This window comes from Sapajus apella, unplaced genomic scaffold, assembly GCF_009761245.1.
Source record: "Sapajus apella isolate SASKATOON/1434 unplaced genomic scaffold, GSC_monkey_1.0 scaffold45, whole genome shotgun sequence".
NCBI lineage: Eukaryota > Metazoa > Chordata > Mammalia > Primates > Cebidae > Sapajus > Sapajus apella.
Window position 1 is genome coordinate 17,587,469 of NW_022436985.1, and position 24,981 is coordinate 17,612,449.

Sequence of the window (24,981 nt, forward strand, 5' to 3'; positions counted from 1 at the left end):
AGAAGTTCAAGAACGGCCTGGGCAACATGGCAAAACCCCCGTCTCTACTAAAAACACAAAAATTAGCTGAGTGTGACGGCACAAGCTTATAACCCCAGCTACTTGGGAGGCTGAGGTGGGAGGATCACTTAAACCTGGGAGGCAGAGGTTGCCTTGAGCTGAGATTACACCACTGCACTCCAGTCTGGGCAACAGAGTGAGACCCTGTCTAAAAAAAAAAGAAAAAAAAAACTCTTGAATTAATATCTTTTAACTGTTCAATTTCTAAAGATCCTCTTTAAACTTAAGTCAAATTAATAAGTCCTCTAAACTTTATGATGAAGATTTAATTCATAGAAAAAAATTATTTCTGAAAAATACAATAGAGGTAGGTATAAAACTGGGAGAAGCAAAGCATAGTGGGGAAATGATATCCCAGGAAATAGGGATCACTGTGCTTGCAGGAAGATGGTTAGTACAAGGAAACATAGTCACAGCAGCTAATAAAACAAAAAGGAGAAGAGTACTCTAACTTACAAGAGTGGATTAATCATCATTTCATCTTCCAAACTTCTCGTTTTTGTTCTCTTTAAAACAATAACTTGGATTTAAGCAGAACAATTTTACTTCTCCCAGGACACAACAGCTTTCATTTCTGCAAACATTTCTTTTAGCCTTTGGAAAAGTGCCAAAGATCCAGGATTTTTTCCAGATTTCAACCACATTTATGACATTGTGCATCAGATAAGATATGACACATGGACAGAATGGGTTCCTACAGGTATTAAAAAATAAAAAGCAAGCAAGAAAGAAAACCTACCTCTTTAAGAGTAAACCTCTCTTAGACTGACAAGTCCGCACTGAGCCAAAATATCTTTAAGTTTTTTCACATTATATTTAAAGGATATTGTTTTGTTTTGTTTTTTCATTTGATGAAATAAAGTTGCAGAGAAGGTAGAGAACGTACCTATATTCAGAGCAATTTGATTAAGAAACAAATTAGGTATGATCCTATGGCCAAAAACTCAAGAAGAACAGAAGAGTCTCTGAAAAGAAACTAGAGCTATATATAGTCACAAAAGGTCCATTTGAGGAAGAGCAAGGTGAGACATTTTAGATAAACTTTCTATTCAGTGAACTTTCTTAAGCTCGCTGACTTTAAAAAACAAAACAAAAAAAAGCACTAGTAAAATAGGAGAAGGAGCACAGAAACAATGACAGACGTAAATGAGTAGCAGAAAACAGTTTCTGGAAAATGAAGAGGACGGATCAAGAAATGGAAAAGACGGAGAACTGAAAGCCGCTGTGTGACGTGCGCTAAGTGGAAGCTGGCCCCCTTTTCCGTGGCGCTGGGAAGGCGTATAGCTGCTTCAAGATGAAGCTGAACATCTCTTCCCAGCCACTGGGTGCCAGAAACTCATCGAAGTGGACGATGAACGCAAACTTCGTACTTTTTATGAGAAGCGTATGGCGACAGAAGTTGCTGCTGACGCTCTGGGTGAAGAATGGAAGGGTTATGTGGTCCGAATCAGTGGTGGGAACGACAAACAAGGTTTCCCCATGGAGCAGGGTGTCTTGACTCATGGCTGTGTCCGCCTGCTACTGAGTAAGGGGCATTCCTGTTACAGACCAAGGAGAACTGGAGAAAGAAAGGGAAAATCAGTTCGTGGTAGCATTGTGGATGTAATCTGAGCGTTCTCAACTTGGTTATTGTAAAAAAAAGGGAGAGAAGGATATTCCTGGACTAACTGATACTATGGTGCATCAACGCCTGGGGCCCAAAAGAGCTAGCAGAATCCGCAAACTTTTCAATCTCTCTAAAGAAGATGATGTCCGCTAGTATGTTGTAAGAAAGCCCTTAGAAAAAGAAGGTAAGAAACCTAGGACTAAAGCACCCAAGATTCAGCGTCTCGTTACTCCACGTGTCTTGCAGCACAAACGGCGGGGTATTGCTCTGAAGAAGCAGCGTACTAAGAAAAACAAGGAAGAGGCCACAGAATATGCTAAACTTTTGGCCAAGAGAATGAAGGAGGCTAAACAGAAGCGCCAGGAACAAATTGCGAAGAGATGCAGACTTTTGTCTCTGTGAGCGTCTACTTCTAAATCTGAATCTAGTCAGAAATAAGATTTTTTGAGTAACAAATAAATAAGATCAGTCTCAAAAAAAAAAAGAGAAATGGAAAAGACAATTACTTTTGAGGTAACACTAATTAATTTCTTTCTTTTTAAATTTAAATTTTTTATTTTTTGAGACAGGATCTTGCTCTGTCACCCAGGCTGGTGTAGAGTAGCTTGTTTATATGTCACTGCAGGCCTCAAACTCCTGGACCCAAGTCATCCTCCTGCCTCAGCCTCTCAAGTAGCTAGAACTACAAGTGTGAGCCACCACATCAGTTAATTATATTATATTTATTTATTTGTTTTTGTAGAGACAGGGTCTCACTATGTTGCTTGGGCTGGTCTAGAACTCCTAAGCTCAAGTGATCCTCCTACCTTGGCCTCCCTGGGACTTCAGGCATAAGCCACCATTCCCAGCCAATTTCTAACTTTCTAGTGAACATCTTCAACTAAATTTCCCAAAGGTTCCTAACACTTTGCGTGTCCTAAATATTTCATTTATTTTTTTTGTTTTTTAACTTTTACTTTAAAATAAGGGGTACATGTGCAGATTTATTACATAGGTTTGTGTCATGGGGCTTTGTTATACAGATTATTTCATGGGTATTAAACCTAGTACCCAATAGTAATTTTTCCTAATTCTCTCCTTCTTCCCACTCTCCACTCTTCAAGAGGCTCCTGTGTGTGTTGTTTCCCTCTATGTGTACATGTGTTCTTGGCATTTAGCTCCCACTCATAAGTGAGAACATGTGGCATTTGATTTTCTGTTTCTGCATTAATTTGCTAAAGATAATGGCCTCCAGGTCCATCCATGTCCCTGCAAAGGACTTGACCTTATCCTTTTACATGGCAGCATAGTGTTCTATGGTGTATATGTACCACATTTTGTTTATCAAGTCTATCATTGATGGGCATTTGGGCTGACATTCTGGTCTTTACTATTGTGAATAGTGTTGCAATGAACAAATATGTGCATTTGTCTTTATAATAGAACAATTTATATTTATAGCCCTTTGAGTATATACCCAGTAATGAGATTGCTTGATTGAATGGTAGTTCTGTCTTTGGGTCTTTGAGGAATTGCCACACAGTCTTTCACAATGGTTGAACGAATTTACACTCCCCCCAACAGTGTATAAGCATTCTTTTTCTCCACAACTTTGCCAGCATCTGTTATTTTTCAACTTTTTAGTAATAGCCATTCTGACTGGTGTGAGATGGTATCTCACTGTAGTTTTTAGATTTGCATTTATCTAATGATCAGTGATGTTGAGCTTTTTCATCATGCGATTGTTGGCTGCATGTATGTCTTCTTTTGAAAACTGTCTATAGTTTTGATGAAAGCCTGAGTCAAACATTGGGTGTATTAATATATATTTTATTTGGAAGATTACTCTAAGAATCAGGGAAAAAAAGAGCATTCAGAGAATAAAACCAGAAATTGAAAAAAAAAGACAAAAAAAGTAAGAGGAGGGTACATTGTTAAACTGGTTACCAGCATCAGCAACTGTGGCTCAGATCCACTGAGGACATATTAGGCATCCTGTAGAAATTGCCTTAAAACAATATCCCAGCAGGATGGGAAAGTAGGAGCATCGATCCATTGATTCCTCTTTCTCCCACTTCCAGGCTGCATCTGTGTGTTGGTTTGGAGTATTCGTGCCTTAGGAGAAAGCCCTGAAGTAGAAAAGCAATGGTGCAAACCTTCTTATTAAGATAGGACGCTAACAGTATGCATGAGACTGCTTACCAGAGCAGTACTGAAATCACTTGGGCAAAGAAGAGATAGTGCAAAGCACCACAGTGTCTATTATATTTACTCAGATTGCTCCTCCCCATGTATATTCATCTTTTTTCTGTGTGTTTTGTTGTTGTTGTTGAGATGGAGTCTTGCTCTCTGTCACACAGGCTGGAGTGCAGTGGTGCAATCTCAGCTCACTGCAAGCTCTGCCTCCTGAGTTCAAGTGATTCTCCTGCCTCAGCCTCTCAGGTAGCTGAGATTACAGGCATGCACCACCACACCTGACTAATTTTTATATTTTTCGTAGAGACAGGGTTTCACCATGTTAGCCAAGCTGGTTTCAAACTCCTGGCCTCAAATGATCTGCTAACCTCAGCCTTCCAAAGTACAGGTATTACAGACGTGAGCCACCATGCCCGGGCTCACCTTTCTATTAATGCAATCACCATCTATCAAGTTGCCTAAGGCAGAATGCTTTGAGTTATTGTGTACAACCTCATTCCTCAGTCCTTCACATCTATATCAATAAGTTTTGCTCTTTCTGCTTTTTAAAATTGTAGTAAATAACATGCAACATAAAATTTCTCATATTATCTGTTTTTAAGTGTATAGCTTGGTAGTGTTAAGTACATTCCGATTGTTGTGAAGAGGATATCCAGAGCTTTTTCATCTTGCAAAACTGAAACTTTGTACTCATTAAACAACTCCCATTCTCCCCTTTCCTCAGTTTCTGGTAACCACCATTCTACTTTCTGTTTTTGTGAGTTTGACTATTTTAAATCACCGTATGCAAGTAGAACCACACGGTATTTGTCTTTCTGTGACTAGCTTATTGCATTTGCCTAATGTCCTCAAGGTTCATCCATGTTGTGGATATGACAGGATTTCCTTTCTATTTAAAGTCCAATAATATTCTACTGTATGTTCATTTTGTATATCCAGTCATCCATTGATTGACATTTGGATTGCTTCCACCTCTTTGCTATTGTGAATAGCACCACTGTAAGCCTGATTTATTTGAACAGGTAGGTATATTTTTCATGTAGTGGTTACCATACTGTATGCACAGTATAGTTCTTTTCTAATTTTAGCATAGTGAACATCATCAAATTGAAAATGAATAACGGTAAAGTCCTGCATTTATGCTAAAAAAATGTTTCTCAAACACAAAATAGATAATAGAGAACTCAACATAGCGATGTTAAAACATTCACAACTACAATAAACCACACATTTGCTATACTATCAGTGTAAATCTCCATTGAGATAAGTCTTCTAAAAATCAGTTGCAATATTGAAATACTTTAAGAAAGATATAGATAAATGTTTCCAAAGCAGAATAACATATCTTAAACCAAAACGAGAGAATGACAATCAACATGATGTAAAGGATCTGGGAATGTTTTCTTTGTTTGAAAGATGTTTAGGCTAGAAAATAAAATATTTGTGGGAACCATACCTTTTCCTTCAGGTATAACCTTTTGATATTTTTACTTAGATGTATCCCCACTTTTGATCCAAATACAAAAGTGTGTACTTTTAAAATAACAGAGGTCTTTTTGTCACAACTTTATTAAAGTTGAGCAACTTTACTGAAATTGAATAACTATTAACAAGATCTTTAGTGATTCATGTCTGAAAACCAGGAGTTTTTTTGGGTATAAGTTTGTCTGTGACTAGAAAATAAGCATACAATTTCCAAACCAGAAGAAATTTTAGAAGTAAATATATTTTCATGTAGTTATGAAATAGCATAGATTGTGCTTTATCTTTTTAATAAGTTGCATTTTTAGATATTAGACAATTTAATTTTAAAAGAAATGAAAACTTATTCAAACAAAAGAGATGTATATTTTAAAAGCATAATGAACAGTTAACAATGTATACTATGTTCTTCCATGCCTTTTCTATGCTATTATCCCTAAATATATATTTGGATAGTTAGTTCTAAGAAATTGGATTTTATAATACACATGGTTGTTCTTTCTTCACATAAAAATATACTAAGGGCAAAATAGATCAATACATATGGATATAGTTCTCTTTTTTAAATATTTGCTTTATGTTTAATAGAGTTACATCAAATAAATATATACATTTTATAATTATTCAAGTTGTTCCCAGTAATTTTTTACCATTTGTTTACAATGCATTAATATACATTGGTACATTCAAATGTACCAGCAATTGTATTTATGTGACATAGATTCCTAAAACTGGAATAGCTGGGTTAAAGTTTATGTGTATTTTATATTACGATATGTATTGCCAGATTACTTTTCTAAAAGCTCTCCACAAACCCCTTGAGCAATGCATGAAACTCTTTTGACTCCTCACTTCTAAGGAAACATGGCTGTTCTAGATTTTACAATTTCATAAAAGTGTCTTCAATTATTTAATATGCTTTGCAAGTGAGAGTAGGCTACTTTGTGTCACTTAAAACATAGAGCTAGTATAAAGGAAAGTAGCTTTTGGCTTAGTGTAATTTTTCTAGCATTAGAGCTACTCATTAGTGACAGAGACTGCCTTATTAAGAAGTTAATTTACTATTTTGGAAGCTGTGCTTTGGAAATAGCCTTTCTATTAATCATCTTCATATTTGCACTGTAATTTGCTGTTTATATAGAACATTAACATGTTTTGATTTCTATTTATCTGTGTATCTTCACTAATCTGTTATTTTATAGATATACATTTTACAAACAATTTTGTTTTATTTTGATATAGATAAAAAATTTATATTAATATTCTCTCATTTTCTCTCTCTCTCTTTCACACACATACCTCCAGTCTTCTCCTTGGCACTTTGGAAAAACAGAGTACTATGGAACACATTATTTATCTAGAAGTATGTAATATAGTTACGAATATCCTAATTAATTATCTTTTACAGATCATTTACCAACTCAATATTCATGTTAAAATGTAAATGTTTAATTCAAGTATATCTGTAAACATAATAGAGGGCTCTTTGTTTTGACTTATTTCTATGACCCTAGTTAATGTCAGTGATGCCGCAACCAAACTTTTAATCACTACATATTCCTCCCTCCCCCCATAACTAAATTTTGATATGACAATCAAAGGAGAAGACTCTGAAAACAAGACAATGGAGTAGTTTAAACTAATGGTTAGAATTTATTTTAATAGAGTCTGCAAGTATTAGTTAGTAAAAGAAGGTATTAGAACAGTAAACGCCACAGACCCCAGAATTTGCTGGTAAAATATCTTGGCAACAATAAGAGTAGTACACCATCTCAAGGACAGATGACTTGATATTTCCCAGATGTCACTGTTTAGTGTGTCACTGTCCAGCAGCAGCCACTGATTAGAAAAAGTCCTTTCTCCTCCTGAAGGAGCGTGGCCAGCATTGAAGGCAGTAGGGGAGATGTTGGCAAGGTACTGGAGCAGGTGGCAGCAGCAGGTGTGATAGGCTAGAGATGACAAGGGCACAGAGTGTGCTGTTGGCAAGCTGTCGGTAACCAGAGTTCAGGAACTAGTGATAGCAGAGAAATTGCAGAGACAGTGGCATGGGATAAAGAAGAAGGGCAGAACAGACTGTCATAGCAGGATGATAGGTACTCCCCAAACAAGCAAAAACAGGGAACATGATAATAGTGGAAGTGGTGGCCTGCAGCCCCAGATTGGCTTGGGAGGATCACACCATGATGACAGGGAAGCCTGCAGTACTCCAGCAGAACCGAGAGTCACCCAGAGCTTACATGCCAGAAGGCAGGTGATACACTGCAGCCACCATGGAGAGTGGAAAACAAAGAGAAGTGAATCTTAGCGATATTTTGTTTTTCATTTATTGTTGATGCTTTGTTCTTTTTCCACTCAGGGAACAATAATCCGAGAGGAGCAGTTGGGCATCCGCAAATACTCTAAAAACCCAGAGTTCTTAGCCTAGAAATCAGCGATTGAACATCTTGTTAGAGCCCCAATTCTATAGCCATGTTAAGACCATGTATCAAGATGGGTAATTATAGATGATTGTAAAGTACTTCTGTCATATGATTCAATTGAGTAAATATTTACTGATGCCAGATTGCTGCATTAAAGTTCTAAAAAATAGCAAGTCACTGAGGACTCCTGCAATGCTGGATTTGGGTTCCGCCCTGATACTGTGTAACAGTACAATGTGCAGACGTTTTAATTCGATGTGAAGGAATTCCATCAATATTTTATTATGTTTGCCTTGACAAATTGTCTCACACAAGAAAGTAGTCCTCTAGGAGGATAGTATTCCAAAAGTGTCAGTCCTGCTCAGAGGAGGGTTGAGATACAGAGCAGAGTTTAATTTCGGTACCTTATGATATGTTTTCTGAGACACTTAATAATTTTAAAAGTGACATTTTTAAAATGACAACTTGTAATGACAAAATTTTACAACGTATTAAAAGTGTTTACTAAATAATAGCACCCAGGTACAGTTCTGGGTGCTAGAGATGTGATAATAAATAATAATAAAAACAAAACAAACATGACCTTTATGAACTGCAATCCAATAGAGTGAGGCAAATGATAAATAAACCACTTAAAAAATAAAATATTTTAGCCTGGCATAGTGGCTCACATCTGTAATCTCAGCCCTTTGAGAGGCCCAAGCAGGAGGATCGCTTGCATACAGGAGTTCAAGACCAGCCTAGGCAACGTGGCAAGATCCTGTCTCTACAAAAAAGGGAAAAAAATTAGCCAGGCATAGTACTATATGCCTGTAGTCTCAGCTACTTGAGAGGCTGAAGTGGAAGGCTGCTTGACCCAGGAGGCTGAGGCTGCAGTGATCAGTGACTGTGCCACTGAACTCAGCCTGGGTGACACAGCAAGACCCTGTTTCAGAAGAGAAGAATAGTTTTTCATAGTAAGCAGGATGGCGATATTAGGTGGGAGGTGCAAGTGTTGTTAAATAACAACTGGTGGTCAAGGGAGGCATTTTTGACTATTCACCATTGAACAGAGACATGGAAAGTGAGGAAGCAAGTTGCACAGCTATGGAGAGAAAAAAATGTTCTGAAAAAATCATGCTTGATGTAGTCCAGGAAGAGCAAGGAAGCCAGTGTGATTGACAAAGAGTGAGAGAGAGTAAGACTGGTAAAAGAAGAGGTCAAAGGAAACAGTGATCATTATCATGTGTGAGCTTATAGATAATGGCAAGAATTGCAAATTTTAATCTGAAAGATAAGAGAAACCAGTGAAGGGTTCTGAGCAAAATAACATGGTCTTAATTAATTTTCAAAATGATCTCTTGGGAGTTGGGTAAAGGATAGACTATAAGGGACACAAGGGTGAAAGCTGGAAGTTAAATTAGGAGACTATTGAAATAATTCAGTCCTAAGATAATGCAGCTTTTACTGATGTATTTGCATTAGAGGGGATTTAAGGGTTGGATGTTGGAAACATTCTGAAGATAGAGCAACAGGAGTTGCTGATAGATAGAAAGGGTACAGCACAAAGGAAACAGGAAGATAGGAATGACACCAAGTTTTTTGAATTAAGCAGTTTTGCAGAATGGGAATGCCACTAACTTAGAAGGGAAAGACTGCTGGAAGAATAGGTCTGGGGGATAAAATTCGGAGCTCTGTTTTGGCTATCTAATTAGGTAAACACGTGACAATGTTGAATAGGTGTTGATTATAAAAGTCTGGAGTTAGAGAGAAATTGATCTTAGAGATATAAATTCAGAAGCCATCAGCAGATAGATAAAATTTAAAGCCATGAGGCTAGATGATGTCATCCAGGAAACTACTATAGTTAGAAAAGAGATCAAAGGATTTTAAAGTTAAGCCATGAATAAAATGAAAGCAAGACACTGAATATCCCCAGCCAATGAGGTAAGAGACAAACTGAGATAGGCGGCCAGCAACCAAGAGAAGACATTCTTTCAAGAAGCAGGAAGTGATCAATCATGCTAAATGTTAATAGTTGTCAGATAAGAATAACTGACATTTGACAACATGATACACTATTATCTTGAGTGATGAGAGAGTTTGGTTGAACTCTCTGAGCTCAAGAGAGAGAATAGGAAGAAAAGATTTGGTGATTTCAGTAGCAGAAAATTATCTCACTCATTTATGAATTTTGTTGTTTATGGGGATCAGAGAAATGGAGAGGTAGCTAGAAGGAAATATGGCAATGAGAAAAATCTTATTAAAATATGAAATATCAACAGTATGTTTGTATGAAGGTAGAAATGATCAGATAAGAAGAAAACTTGGCAATGTAAAAGAGGGAGAGGAGAAGTGCTGGGGAGGGGCATGTTTCAGTGCATTATCGCTAGACAGGGCTTCTTTGCCTTGGCACTACTGACCTCCTGGACCCTGGACCAGACAATTCTTTGTTGTGGGGGCTCTTCTGTATATTGTAGGGTGTTTAGCAGCATCTCAGCCCTCTACCTACTAGATGCCAGAATCACCTGCTCCCTCTCATTGGGTTGTAACAACCAAAAATGTATCCAGACATTTTTCCCATGGGGGACAAAATCACTCCTGGTTGAGAAACATTTGTGTACTACTTGCTCTTAGGTAAAAGCACAGAGAGTCTGTCTGTCATATCAGGAGGAAAAGCAGGAAAAATGGTCATGGATACTGGTAACCTTGAAGATGTAATAATGGGATTATATGATATTACTTCTGATTGTTTCTGTTTCATTTGAGAATAAGAATGGAAAAAATGCATTGGAGATTGGAGAGGAGAAAAGCAGCATCGAGGAGAGTGGAGGGGTGGATAGTACAGGGATTAGATTGCCAGGGAGCAAAAGGCAGTGGTAATGAATTTAAAGTAAAAACCAGTCAGCATGCTTAAGGCATTATATCTATGGTTGTGGGTGGAGGGCAAGATCATCAGAGAAAAGAAGACTGAAAAAATGAGAGGCAATGGGATTGAAGGACATACAGTATGGGTATGGAAATAATTATGAAGAGAAAGAACAGAAATAACGAGGGAGCAAGAGAACCAGGAAATAATATTTATAAGAAATAAGAAGATCTGAGTATCTGTAGATGTCCCCAACAAGTAGGACAGCAAGTGGCGTAATCTGATGGCAACAGGTCTAAAGTCAGGGATTTTAGAAAGAAGTGAGGGACAGTGGTCTGGAAGAGTACTCACCCCACTTCTGGCCTAAATTGCATAGGGAGCATGAGAGAAACAGCTGCGACTTGAGAGGGCTGTACGGGAAGCAAGATCATGAGGGAGAGCAAAGATTAAGTTAGGACAAGATGATAAAGGGGCATTTTTAAATGCCATTGAAGATATAATGGATTTTTCTCATGAGGAAACATGAGTTCCAGATGGCACCATGGAAAATGAGAGGAAAGAAAGGGGGGAAAAACGGTTAGATGAGAAATTGCTGAGAATTATATGAAGATAATAGACTTCTTATGATGATTTAGTAAACTGGAATGTAGGGCATGATGGGATGAGTACTAATTGTTTCCTGAAACAGTGTCTTCAAAACATTTTGCTTTAAGCAGTACATTTTATGTGGCTTCTGGTACACACTCTCACCAAGCAATTATTAAGCTAGGCATGTATCATACATTTGACATACTCTGTTTTCTTTTTTCATCTGAACTATTCTCTTTAAAATGTAAGTTACTGATTTGATTTCGCAACTCACTAATAGACCATGATTAGCAGGTTGAAAAATACAATTTTAAACAGATTATGCACAGGTGAAATTGTGAATGGTAGAGGAAATATGCTTTTTCCTTAAACACTTTTCAGTGCTGGGGAACTAAGTACTACTCTGTTGTTAAGAAACATGAATTTCCAAATCTACAGGTATGAGCAATGTAATTTTTAAAATTTTACAATTGAGTAAACCTGGGGGAAGGGATGGAAAGTTCAAGAGTGACTCATTAATACAATTTTTGCTAATCCATCATAGTGAAGAATCAGAGAAGTAAACTCAATTGTTTACTGTCCTCTAATTCTTCATTACGTCAAATTGGCAAAATATCAATGAGTCACTGTTGCGTTTTCCATCCTGCCCTCCAGGTTTGGAGCAAGCTTAGGGTAATTTAGGGGACCTCGATTATTAGCCATTTGTTAATATTGATTGCCATTGGAATGATCATTGTTGCCCTAAACTACTCCTTAATAATTATTAAAGCTCAGCTATATGTATGTTGTATTTGCAGTATGAATCTGCCAGACACTTTTCTCTATGTCTTTTTCCTGTCTGACAAAGCTACCAGAGTTTTACAGCCCCAAGTTATTTCTTTCCTCATATGTTTGCCTCCTGAACAAATGCTCCTACAATGTTGGAGGTTCTTTCAGTTTGTGGGTGGAAGTTAGTTTGTGAGTGTTCTTTTAGTTTCTGCTGTTGAGTCTGTAAGATACCCTGCTGATGTATGTGAATCCCCTTGTCCCTTTGTCTTCATCCACAAAGCCTCTAACTTCTCCTAAGTGTTACATTTTTTTGTTTGTTTGTTTGTTTGTTTGTTTGTTTGTTTTTGAGACGGAGTTTCACTCTTGTTACCCAGGCTGGAGTGCAATGGTGCGATCTCGGCTCGGCACAATCTCGGCTCACCGCAACCTCCGCGTCCTGGGTTCAGGCAATTCTCCTGCCTCAGCCTCCTGAGTAGCTGGGATTACAGGCACACGCCACCATGCCCAGCTAATTTTTTTTTGTATTTTTAGTAGAGACGGGGTTTCACCATGTTGACCAGGATGGTCTCGATCTCTTGACCTCGTGATCCACCCGCCTCGGCCTCCCACAGTGCTGGGATTACAGGCTTGAGCCACTGCGCCCGGCCAGAATCATTTATTTTTAAGTTATTTAATTGTGATTATAGATTGTGGCTAGCTGCAGTTGGCTACAAACTCAACTGGCTGTGATGACTCCAAAATGACCATTTTATTTCTTTACCATGAAGGCTTGATAGTCCCCTTTAGAGGCTTTTAGAAAAGAGACTAATGGATAATTTCCAAAGAAGTTCTAATAAAAGTTTAAACCTTAAGATGGAAGAAATAAACATGTTAATATGCTATTTAATGTATTATTTATTAATTGTAAGACTAACAAATATTTGTAGGTCAGTCCCAGGGTTGCCATGAAGATCAAATTTTAAAATGTATGTGAAATGTTTTGGTAACCATAAAACACTAAAGAAATTTAAACTCTATTATTATTCATATTTCTCCTGAAATTAGTCATTGTAGATGTTCATTACTGATACTTCAACTAAGCAAGATGTTAAATGATAAAATACATCTGAAGAAAGACAATTCAGTCCTGCACATTTAGGGAGAAACATGAAGTTTAGTGAACACCATGAAAGCACTATGAAAGGGAAAGCCAAAAAAACAAGAGACAAAACATTTACTACTGTTACTTTTATAAGGAGACAATCACCCCCACAACATGAAAATGTATTAGGTTTAACCTAGGGAAAAAAATTGTGCAGAAATAGCTTGCATTTGTAGGACATATTTCAGAAAGAATAATAAAAAATAGTCAAGCAATAGTTTTGTCATAATGTACAATGTTAATAAATACCTTTGAAAAGATTGGAAAGTTTGATACACTACTTCAGATCTTTCATATGACTGGTGAATAACAGTGCGAAAGAGAAATTAAGTTAAAACACAACAATATAAAATAAAAGATCAGTAAGCAGAGGAAACTGGCAGTAGAAAGTTAGTGTCAGGTGTGAAAGAAGAATTTCTAGAAAAAAGCTTCTTGAAAGAATAAGGGAAGAAAAGAAGAGGTGACCGGGCGCGGTGGATCATGAGGTGGATCACACCTGTAATCCTAGCACTTTGGGAGGCCGAGGTGGGCGGATCACGAGGTCAAGAGATTGAGACAATCCTGGCCTATATGGTGAAACCCTGTCTCTACTAAAAATACAAAAATTAGCTGGGTGTGGTGGCGCATGGCTGTAGTCCCAGCTACCTGGGAGGCTGAGGCAGGAGACTTGATTGAACCAGGAAGTCGGAGGTTGCAGTGAGCCGAGATAGCCCGCCACTGCACTACACAGCCTGGCGACAGAACGAGACCCTGTCTAAAAAAAAGAAAAAAAACGAAGAAGAGAAGAGGTAACACAAAGCAGAACAGGTTTGTTCCTCTGCATAGGCGAGCGAAGTATTGGCCTGATTCTTTGATTTCAAGAACCTTTAAAGTAGGTTCAGTTTCATGAGCATGCAATCGGTGCAGTGTCACAGGGTCCTACGCTCAGAAAGACTGCATGTTAGGTTTAAAGCTCTGCCATTGCCATCTTGAAATTTTAAATAAATTTATCCCTAAATTATGTTTTGCAAATGAAATCTAATGGGACAATGGAGCCTATGAGTGTGCACAGGAGATAGAGGCCTCAATATGAGTGTCCACCACTGTTCCTTGCTGCCACATTTATATATAGCATTTGTGATGCCCCATAAGCATAGAATTCCAGTGGACTCATAGGGGGTGTAGTAGTTCAGTGAGACATAAAGCCACTATGAGGTCATTTTGTTACAACTAAGATTGACTAAGGGTGGGGTGGGGATGTAGGGGGACTTGCTCAGGCCCTGGGAGGCCACCCTTTGAGTTTCAACTGGAACTTGTTTGGAATGCAGAAAGAAGGCAATGGTGCTGAGCTGCTTTTTACGTATTAGCCAACCACTTATGCTGAAAATAAGGACAGAAGAAAAGGGAAAGATAGGACAGTCCATAATGCCTTTGGCTTTCCTTCCTTACTTATCAGTAAGTCAAAAGTAGAATGTATTGGTAGAATGTGTATCCTTCAAGAAAGGAAATATAAAAACATGTTAGCTTTGTGTCGATTTCTACTGTTCTGGTAACAACAGAATACATACAAGATACAAAATAGAATTGTCTAATTTTGGTGATTCTGCATACAGGTTAAATGGTCTTATATTTACATCTAAAACTGGCATGGCACAATATGAAGACAAGGAGTAAAATTTGTGCTAATGATTTTAAATTTAAAAGATTTTCTACTTGGAACAAAATTAAATGCTAATAAAAACAGTATAAATTGAAAAAGAAGGAAAAATAGAAGAAAAATCTTTATATTTGAATACCTTTAATGGTACTCTTTTTCTATTTTTTTTTTTGAAAAAGATATCTCACACTTTTATTTTGCACTGTGCCCTGAAAATTAGGTAGCCAGACCAGTCTGAGATGTCTGCACCATTTCCCAGCTGTAACCCAAAATACCTTTTCACTTACTGGGACCCAAGTTCTGTTAAGATAACACAAAGCTTATCATTCAACAATTACCAAGAAGCTTAAAATGCTAAAAGAGATGTAATACAAACAGCAGTGGACCTGATTTTTAAAAGAGTGATTAAATTCTGGCACTGTCACCATGTGTATTTGAGAAAATTATGTACATTTTTTTATCCCTTCATTACCTTAACTGTAAAATGGGCTAGATTATCTATCTGTAAGTCCTTTTCAAACTCAATGGAATCTGAAACTAAATCTTTATTAAGCACGTATAAATGGCTAAAGTATAGAACTCTTTACAGATTTTGAGATTATTAGAGAAAAAGACTCTTGATATCTGAAGGGAAAAGAATTGGGGTTGCAGGAGATGAATTGTTTCACTTTTTCACAAGACCAGTTCTACAATTAAAATCCTTAAGTAAAAGCTTAAAAAAGAAGTAAACAGACGATAGAAAACACTACTGTGAACTGGTTTCATCCTCCGCCTTTCTCTTCCTTCGCTGATGCCTCCTGGCTCTTGTCAGCCTCCAGCCAGCCTCTCTTTAACACCAAATACCATGTCTTCAAGTTGCAGAGTTCTGATGGAGAGATATTTGAAGTTGATGTGGAAATTACCAAACAATCTGTGACTATCAAGACCATGTTAGAAGATTTGGGAATGAAGATGATGACCCAGTTTCTCTACCAAATGTTAATGCAGCAATATTATTTAAAAAGTTATTTAGTGGTGTACCCACCACAAAGATGACCCTCCTCCTCTTGAGGATGATGAGAACAAAGAAAAGCGAACGGACGATATACCTGTTTGGGACCAAGAATTCCTGAAAGATGACCAAGGAACAATTTTTGAACTCATTCTGGCTGCAAACTACTTAGACCTCAAAGGTTTGCTTAATGTTACATGCAAAACTGTTGCCAATATGATCAAGGGGAAAACTCCTGAGGAGATTCGCAAGACCTTCAGTATCAAAAATGACTCTACTGAAGAGGAGGAAACCCAGTTACACAAAGAGAACCAGTGGTGTGAAGAGAAGTGAAATGTTGTGCCTGACACTGTAACACTGTCAGGATTGTTCTGAATACTAGTTGCACTGCTATGCTTATAATTGTTAATATTAGACAAACAGCAGCAAGTCAATTGTATTAGCAGAATATTGTCCTCAATGCACGTGTAGTTTGAGTACAGATTCCAAACCTATGGCTGAGTTTCTTCTAGTATGTTTGAAAGTTTCTTTTTTCTTCTCTCTGAATAAAACTGAACTGTGGGTTCTCTGTAAGTGGCATTTTGGGCTTTCCCTCTGTTTTGTAAAGCAATGTCTACCTAGTTTATTGTCCAGTTAACCTTAGTGACCTTTTAAAAGTTGGCATTGTAAATAAAACAACTTGCAAAAAAGTTTTCTGGAATAAAATAAAAGAAAAAAAAGAAAACACTACTGTGTACAAAACACCTGTTAAGTGCTGGACACTGTTCATGTTATTCCTCTAATGTCTCACAATCAGCTTATGAGATATATGTAAAAATCATCATTTTAAGAACATGAAAAATAAAGCTTACAGATTAAGTAAATTTCCTGAAGCCACATTGTTAATAAAGTGGTAGGATTTTGAATCTCAGCTTGGATGGCAGCAAAGATGATACTCTTTCCACTATAACAGAGAAAAAAAATGTTTTTTAGAGAGACTTAATGAAAGTATATGAAATAAAAAGTTCAAAAGTTAAGTAAACAAGTAACATGGAGAAGGAAACTCATATGCTCATTTCATTTTAGCTTTCTCAGGTGATAAATTAGGAGTCACAAAACTACAGGCTATTAACTGCATTATCGATTATATAACTACATAATTTTGAATGTTTTGAATAACAATTGAAATGAAAATATACAAAAATCGAAGTAAAAAGAAAACGTAAAATCCGTATATAGTTTTTGTTATTTTATAATACTCATTTTGGGTGTACATTCATGTTACCTCAGAAATGTTTTAAAACTTACAGTTAATAGAAAAATGACTGTAGTCATTTTGAGCTCATTGAGTGATATTAAAATAGCCTGATTGTGTTGTTGCTTTTTTTAAAATTGAATAAATGATCTCATTCTGAAATGTTTTCATTTATATTTCTAAAATCTGTTCTTAGTAAACCAGCCCAAACCAATTATGTTAATTTTCTTAGAACATTGGTTAATTGGGTTTCCTTCTAGCCTTTCAATCCTATAATCAATGCAACATATAACTGGAAAAGTTAAAACATCTATAATTTTTAAAAAACATCCACAATTTCTTCATTTATGGGCCAGTGGAAAAATAAGGCAGAGGGAACTGCTTGCCTAAATTCTCAAACTGAGTCAGGAGCAGACTTCTAAGTTTGATGCTTCTTATGTTACGCTGATAATTATTTCTGCTTGCTCATTCACATCCCAGCTATATATCCTGCGGCCCACTCCTGGCTGGTTGACATTCAGAATATTCAGGTGAGCCAAATTAGTCATGATTAAGTGATGTTGCACATACATATCCTTTGACTCATCCATTCTTTGCATCCTCAGCAACACAACTGTGAACGCTGCCAATGCAATAGTTATTTATGGCTAAGTTACACAGTCTTAGTTTGCTGCTATAATACTTGATGAAAGTTAACGTTTTTAAAACTTTAAAAAAATATTTTAGGCTTCCTTATTTGTAATATACAGCAATGTTACTTAACTAAATTAATTCATTGTGTTGTTCTGAGCTTTGAATGAGATAGTATGTGAAGGCATTTGTAAACTCTAAAAGAAGCATTTTAATACAAAGCAATGGCATGGAAAACCAACAAAATTACATAGCTTACAGCTATATTTAAAATTATTAGCTTTCTAGAAACTATAAAGTTTATATATTCCATTGGTTTATAAGGATGAAGTGAAATTTGGTATTTTCTGACAGTTTTAAGAAAAATAAGCTTAGATACACATCCTATTGTACTATTTCCTGTGGTCAACAAATAGTCTCTATTGGTCGGCTATGTTCTTTCTCTGTGTATTTAAGCCAAAATCTCTTGATCCAGAAATTTAAAAAGTTATTTTGAAATCTTCTATTGACTACAGTGTCTTGTCAGGCTAGCATCTCTTTCTCTCTTTTCTTTCCCCTTCTGAGTCCACTGTCTCCACTTCCTTCCTAACCGTTCACTTCTCTCCTTGCAACTCTTCTCTCAAAACTCAGTGATGACTTCCTAATTGCCAGATCTGAGCATTTTAAATCCAGCCTCGATGTGATCAAGTTATGTTGACTATTCAATCTTTCTGGAAATGTTCTCCATCCTTGTTTGCCAAGGCACTCTCTCATAATACTCCTTGAAGAAGACACTTCACATCTTCCAGAAATTCTTGCTTGACTCCTCTGCTTCTTCCCACATCCAAGAGCAATTGTTTTCTGAAGCCCTATCTTAGTTCTCTTCTCTCCTTCATTAACCTTGTTATAATATAGTGAGAAGAGCTGAATTCTGTATAACATTAAATTTTCCTCTCTATGAGCATGATATATTTCTTCATTTATTTAGGTTTTCTCTTCTATTTCTTGATAATGTTTTATAATTTTCCTATTAGAGGTCTTGCATAAATACTTTTATTTCCAGATATTTGATATTCCTTGATGTTCACTTTGATTCTTATAAAAATGTCTTTTTGTTCATTATATTTTCTAGATTTTGCTGCTGGTGTGTAGGAACACAATTGACTTTCTGTATATTGATCTGAAATCCAGTCATTTTGCTAAACACTTCTATTCGTTCTAGTCATTTATTTGTGGACTCTTTTGGATTTTCTATGTAAATGTCTATAGCTGACTAATACATTAAGAATATTTAAGATACTTCTGAAGAATAAGGAAGAGGAATTTGCTCTACTAGATAGTGGGATTTACTGTTAAGTCATAGTAATAAAGACTGTGCAGTACTGGCCCAGCCATAGATAAATGAATCAATGAAACAGAATAGAGAGAACAGCAGCACGTATGCTTATAGAGCTTATGCTCAATTCGATTCTACTTTCATTCCTAAAATACCACTCAAACTGCTTGTAAGATGCCTAATGATGTCAACTTGCTAAATATAAGGAACAAGTCTCAGTCCTGGTTTTTCTTCCCTTTTCAGCAGCATTGACACAATTGATCATGACCCACACATAGAAGCACCTTCTTCACTTGGCTTCCAGGATACCACATTGGCTTGCTTCCTGTCACAAGACACTCCTTTCCTGTCCTCTTGTCTGGTACCAACTTCTTTCACCATCCTCTTAATTTTGTCGTAAGAACTATCTGAAGTCGCAATCATTGGACCTCGTCTTGTCTCTAATTAAATATTCTTTGTTGATGAGTTCAACAACTCTCATGGTTCCCGATATTTACCTATATGCCCATGAATCCAATCCATGCTCCTACATCCAATTGTCTATCCACACTTGAATTTTTAATAGAATTATAAATTCACCATGTACAAATCTTACCTCCAGTTTCACTTCCCAAACCTGCTTGACCTGAAAACTATCCCCTATTACTCGATGGCAGCTCTATTCTTCCAGTTGGACAAAAGAAAAATGTTGGAGCCCTCTTTTATTACACTTATTTTTGCTCATGCTCCACGTCCAATCAGGAAATCCTTTGGTATTTACATTTAAAATATATCCATCTATGGTGTTTGGAAAATAATCTCTAAATACCATTCCTTATTAATAGAGCCAGGGCTCCTTAGAGACACGGCTGATTCAAGATCTGGAGCAGAAATACTGCTGTTTTGTTAAACTAGAGTGCAAAGAAGTTGTCAAAGACCATTAAAGACTTAGGAGCCAACTTGAAGGCATAGCTATTGACCACGCTTGCAGTAATTTCTCGTCAATAATAATTATATACATAGTGGACTTAAACCTACCAAATATGTTTTATTATCAGTTCATTATGGTACCTCAAAGAAGTGCACACTACACGGTAACACACCTTGGCTCATCATCTGTAGAGGATGCTAGCAAACCAAGTTACTATTGTGAAAACTGGTAAAAATAAGAATGTGAGATCGAGTGTGATTTTCCTGTATCTCAAAATGATCAAACAGTTAAATGAAGAAATTTTCTTTTCAAGTAAATTTTTTGTACTGCCTCATAACCTCTTGCTATATTTTCTCTTCCGGCTATTACTTAGGACTGCTTCATGTAGCTGTAACCTAAAAACACATTGCCTCAGCTGTACCACCAGTCTCATTCTGTTTGCTCTGGGAAGACTCAATCACTTCAGGGTGGAACGCTTGCTGAAACCTTCCTGGCACTCAATACATACACAACCTAGAAGAAAAAAAAGTTAATATCCTGTAAATTGGCCACTGGCTAATGGAGAACCAGAGCCAGAGGATAAATTTGCCTCTTCTGTCCTCAGTGTATCATTCCATTGACTTTCTCTCCTTTCCTCTTTTATTCTTCCCTACCTTGTTTCCTGGAATCACTTTTTATAAAAAATTATTAGCATCCAAGTCTTTGTCTCAGGCTCTACTTTCTGGATTAAGTGAGGATAAAATAAAAAAATTCCAGGTAATAATGGAAAAAAAAATGTTAGAAGTAGAAAATACCCATTTTAAAATATCTAATGAAATACTGAGTCAAGGCAGTGACAAGCAATGGTCATTATCATACCTAAAAGAGACAACCAAACATGTGACTACTGATAGGTGTTCACAAAAACCACCTACGAAGAATTCTGGTCAAGTCTCTAAAGATTTAACAGCCAATTAACAGAAAGTAAAGGTAGCAGAGGAACATGATTTAATGACATTGTAATACTGTAATCAGAAAAAATCCAGGATATAGAAAATTTCACAGGACAAATAACTCAGTTTCTTTATAAAATAAATGGCAAGAAAATAACTAAAAAGAGGATTTGTAGATTTTTGAAGAATTAAGAGCCTTATAAATCAATTATAATTTAGTTATTAATTCATTCTAATTAAAAAGTTAGTACAGTATAAGGCAATAAAGGAAATTTGATCACTGATTTAATACTTGATGATGTTAAGAATTTAATCTTAACTGAAAAATGTGATAATGCCTATTTTTGTTTTAGAAATGTTCCCTATCTTTTGAGATTACATACTGAAATATTTATGAATGAAATGATTTGCTGTCTGGAACTTGCTTCAAAATAATCTCGTAAAGCAAGGAGTGGAAAGTTGTAGATAAAAAAAGAATTGGCCATGAGTAAATCACTATTGAAGTTGGAAGGTGGGTGCATGTGGGTTTATTATTCTATTCTTTGTACTTTTGTATGTGTTTGAAATTTCCAATAATAAAAAGCATCCAGAATTTAATCATCTATTGACACTGCTTTCACTATCACTAGCCCAGGTGGAACTACAATTATCACTCACCAGAATTATTGCAATTGATCGAACTGATTTTACCCTTGCTCCCTTCTATAGCCTATTCTCAGCACAGCTAAATTTAAATCAGATCAAGTCACTGAAGGAAGAATAGGATGGCAGCAGGGAGAAAAATTAGAAGTTTATTATAATAATGTAGGCTTGAGATCATCATGGCTTGGACCAGACAGCCTGGTAATGGCAAAGATGGTGAGATGTAGGCAATATTCTGATACATTTTGAAGTAGAATCAACAGAATTTATTGATAGATTATACATAGAGTGGGAAAGAAATAGAGGAATCCAGAGTAATTTCAAGGTTTGGGCATAAGAAATTGTGAGAATATAATTTATGTTTATTGTGATGAGGAGAAGTATTGGCAGAGTGTGTTCGATTGAGAAAGCTGTGAATTAAGAATTATGTTTGAATCATGTTAAATATAGTTGTCTATTAGACAACCAAGTGAGACATCAAATAAGAGTTGAATACACATGTGTCTCTCTCTTTGGGGAAGAAATCCAAACTGGATTTGCCCATCTTTGGATGATGTTTTAAGAAATGGGGCTAGATGAATAAATGGAGATATAGAAGAAATGTGATCCAAGGATGGAGCTCTGAAACAGTTAAGATTCAGGGAGATAAAAAATATTAATAAAACAGCAAAGGAAATGAAGAAGTTTTGAGTGAAGTTAGATGAGTACTCAGAGAGAAGTGTTCCAAAAAGCAAAAGAAGAATATGTTTTATGAGGGAATCATCCTTTAATAGAAAAAGAAATACAACTCATATACGGAAAATGACCTTCCAAGAGCCACTTGCGATAGGCACCCATACACGGCTAGGAATTTAACCTAAGGAAACAAGAAGGAGGTTTTAATGCTTTGTGGATTTGTTCATTTATGTCACAAAAACACAGAAAGAAAAACCCAATACTTGTCAGCTAAAAAAAGAAAAAGGTTTCACGAAGAAAGAAGTACATAACAGTGTGAGTAGCTTAGTTAATTAAAGGCTGAGAAATAACCATCGGATTTTGCAATGAGGTATTCAGTAGCGTCCTTGCCAAGAGCTGTGTCAGAGAAGTGGTGTGGAAGAAAGCCGTATGGAATGGAGTCGAGAAAACATGTGGGAAGACAAGGTAAGTAAAAACTAGTATTTCATTGATTTTTGTTATAAAAGAGCAGGGATATGGAACAGTAATTAAAAGGGAATATGGGCCAAAGGAATATTTTTTAAAAGTTTTACTTTTGAAGGGAGATATTGCTGCATTTTTATTTGCTGATGGAAACAATCTAGGAGTGAGAGAAAATGTGATGATTAAAGAGCAATACAATAATTTTAGTGGCAAGTTCTTGTGTCAATTAAAAGGGAATGAGAAGAGGACACATCTAGAGGGCTTGTCCTCAGATAGATGCAGAGATAATTCATCAAAAGGAATGGCTACAAAGCAGGATATATGACCACGGATGCAGGTGGTTTATCTGAGACAATGTGCATATGAATCAAACACAGAAACATAACAGGATTGCTGGGCAGCACTTAAGCCACAAGAGATTAATGGTCCAGAACTTAGTGAGACCAGTCGTCATGTTTGCATATTTTTTTACAAACTTGCTTGGTGGTACTTGTGTTGGCATGTAATAAGTGGGAATTGGATTTAACCTGGGTTAAGATTTTGCCTGGTAAGTAAAGCAAATGCCTTTTCAACTTTTAGAACGTGGAAATGACCACCTCAGCTTTTTAGAGTATAATTTTCCTCTGACATTCAATACAGTCACACCTTACATAAAAATGCTTACATCAACAATGGACTGCATATATGATGGTGGTCCTATAAGAATATAAGGCAGCTGAAAAATTACTATCATCTAGTGACGACATAGTCATTGTAACATCATACAACATTATATTAGCTTTTCTATGTTTAGAACATACACATTAACTTTTCTGTGTTTAGATACACAAACACAGTTGTGTTACAATTGCCTGCAGTATTCAATGCATGGGTTTACAGACTAGGAACAATAGGGTATACTATGTAGCCTAGGTATGTAGAACCATATAGGTTGATGTAAGTATACCCTGGGATAATCCAACATGATGAGATGGCTTAATAATGCATTTCTCAGATCTTATCCCCACTATTAAGCAACTCGTGACTATGTATTTTCTATTTCTGGCATGAAATGAGCATTCTATAAATGTTTGTTGAATAAATTATAGAATCCCTATATTGTCACTGGTTAGAAGTATTCATTACAGCAATGTCAAGATCAATATTGGACTATCTATTAGTTAGTAAATCTTAAGCATTAGTGTTCTCAGGAAAAATTAGACAAAGCATTTATTATGTAATTTAAAAGTACGTTTTATTTGATATTTTAATCAACACCAGTGGTATATTCTTTACATCTGTTGCAATATATTTCACTGACAAGCAATCTTAGAAAAATGAATTTCAATTAAGAGAGAATCTAAAGGTTAGCTGTTTCAGCGGCATCCGAGCATTTTTTAAAGATTAGTCCCAGCTTTACTCACATTAGATATCTAATAGACTAATTTATATTATAAGTAATTTATTTGGAGTACCAGGCAACAAAATAATCCATTATAGCTCAACACTTTCAAAATAGTAATTATCCTATTTGACAAGAATGATATTTTATTGTTATATGCAACTTTAAAATTAATGCAGTGTTCTCTAACTTATTAAAGAGTGGTTGTCACAACAGTTCAGCAAAATCTTAATAAGAAGATATTAATATTTTCCCATTAAAGTCAATGAAAGATACGGATGTCCAATAGTCCTTCTATTCAACATTTTTAAAGTCCCACCTAATGCAACAAATCCAAAAATTTAAATAAGAAGCTTATATTTGAAGAATAAATAAATAAAACTGTCATTATTTCATATGATCACTGACATAAAAGAACTATCTAAGAGGATCACCTGTCAAACTGTTAAAATTAACAATTAGAATTAATCCATTCAGGTAGGCAAATGCAAGATCAATCTTTAAAACTCTGTAGCTTTCCTTTATGCAAGCAACCATAAGAAATGGAAAAAGAATTAAAGCTTCTATTTATAAATAGCAAACAAAAAAACAAACAAAAGCAAAAAAAATATAGCATGACTGGGAATAAACCGAACCAGGCCTGACTCAGAAAAATATGTTAACTGAAGAACATATATGACATATAAATTCAGAGATACATTATATTTGTTGATAAGAAGACTCAGTATGCAATTTCTCCCTAAGATTAAGATGTGAATATAGTGCAATTCTCACTTTCAATATAATTTTTCAGTAACTTAATAAGCCAGTTCTAAAATTGCATGAAAGAATACATGAGAAAGAGCAGCAAAGATAATTTTGATAAAAATGAAAAATAGTTTGATCTACTACTTAGCAAAACAGGTATTACTTTTTCAATACAGGATTACACAGAAATACAAAAATAACAGTAATAATAGTATATCTACTATTAATAGAACAATAATAACAGTAAAAATGCCCAGGAATAATTCTATGAACATAAGAAAATTTACATGATGATAAAAGTAGAATTTTAAATTAGTAATAAAATATGGGCCATTCAT

General features: G+C 35.9%; 2 pseudogenes across 1 annotated transcript; both read left to right on the forward strand.

Moving 5' to 3' along the window:
• The first annotated feature begins 1,354 nt into the window (after positions 1-1,354).
• Positions 1,355-2,104, forward strand: LOC116524560 (annotated as a pseudogene). Its single transcript, XR_004257389.1, has one exon. The product of XR_004257389.1 is annotated as a 40S ribosomal protein S6 pseudogene (transcript).
• Positions 2,105-7,409: 5,305 nt separating this feature from the next.
• Positions 7,410-16,417, forward strand: LOC116524377 (annotated as a pseudogene).
• Positions 16,418-24,981: the final 8,564 nt, after the last annotated feature.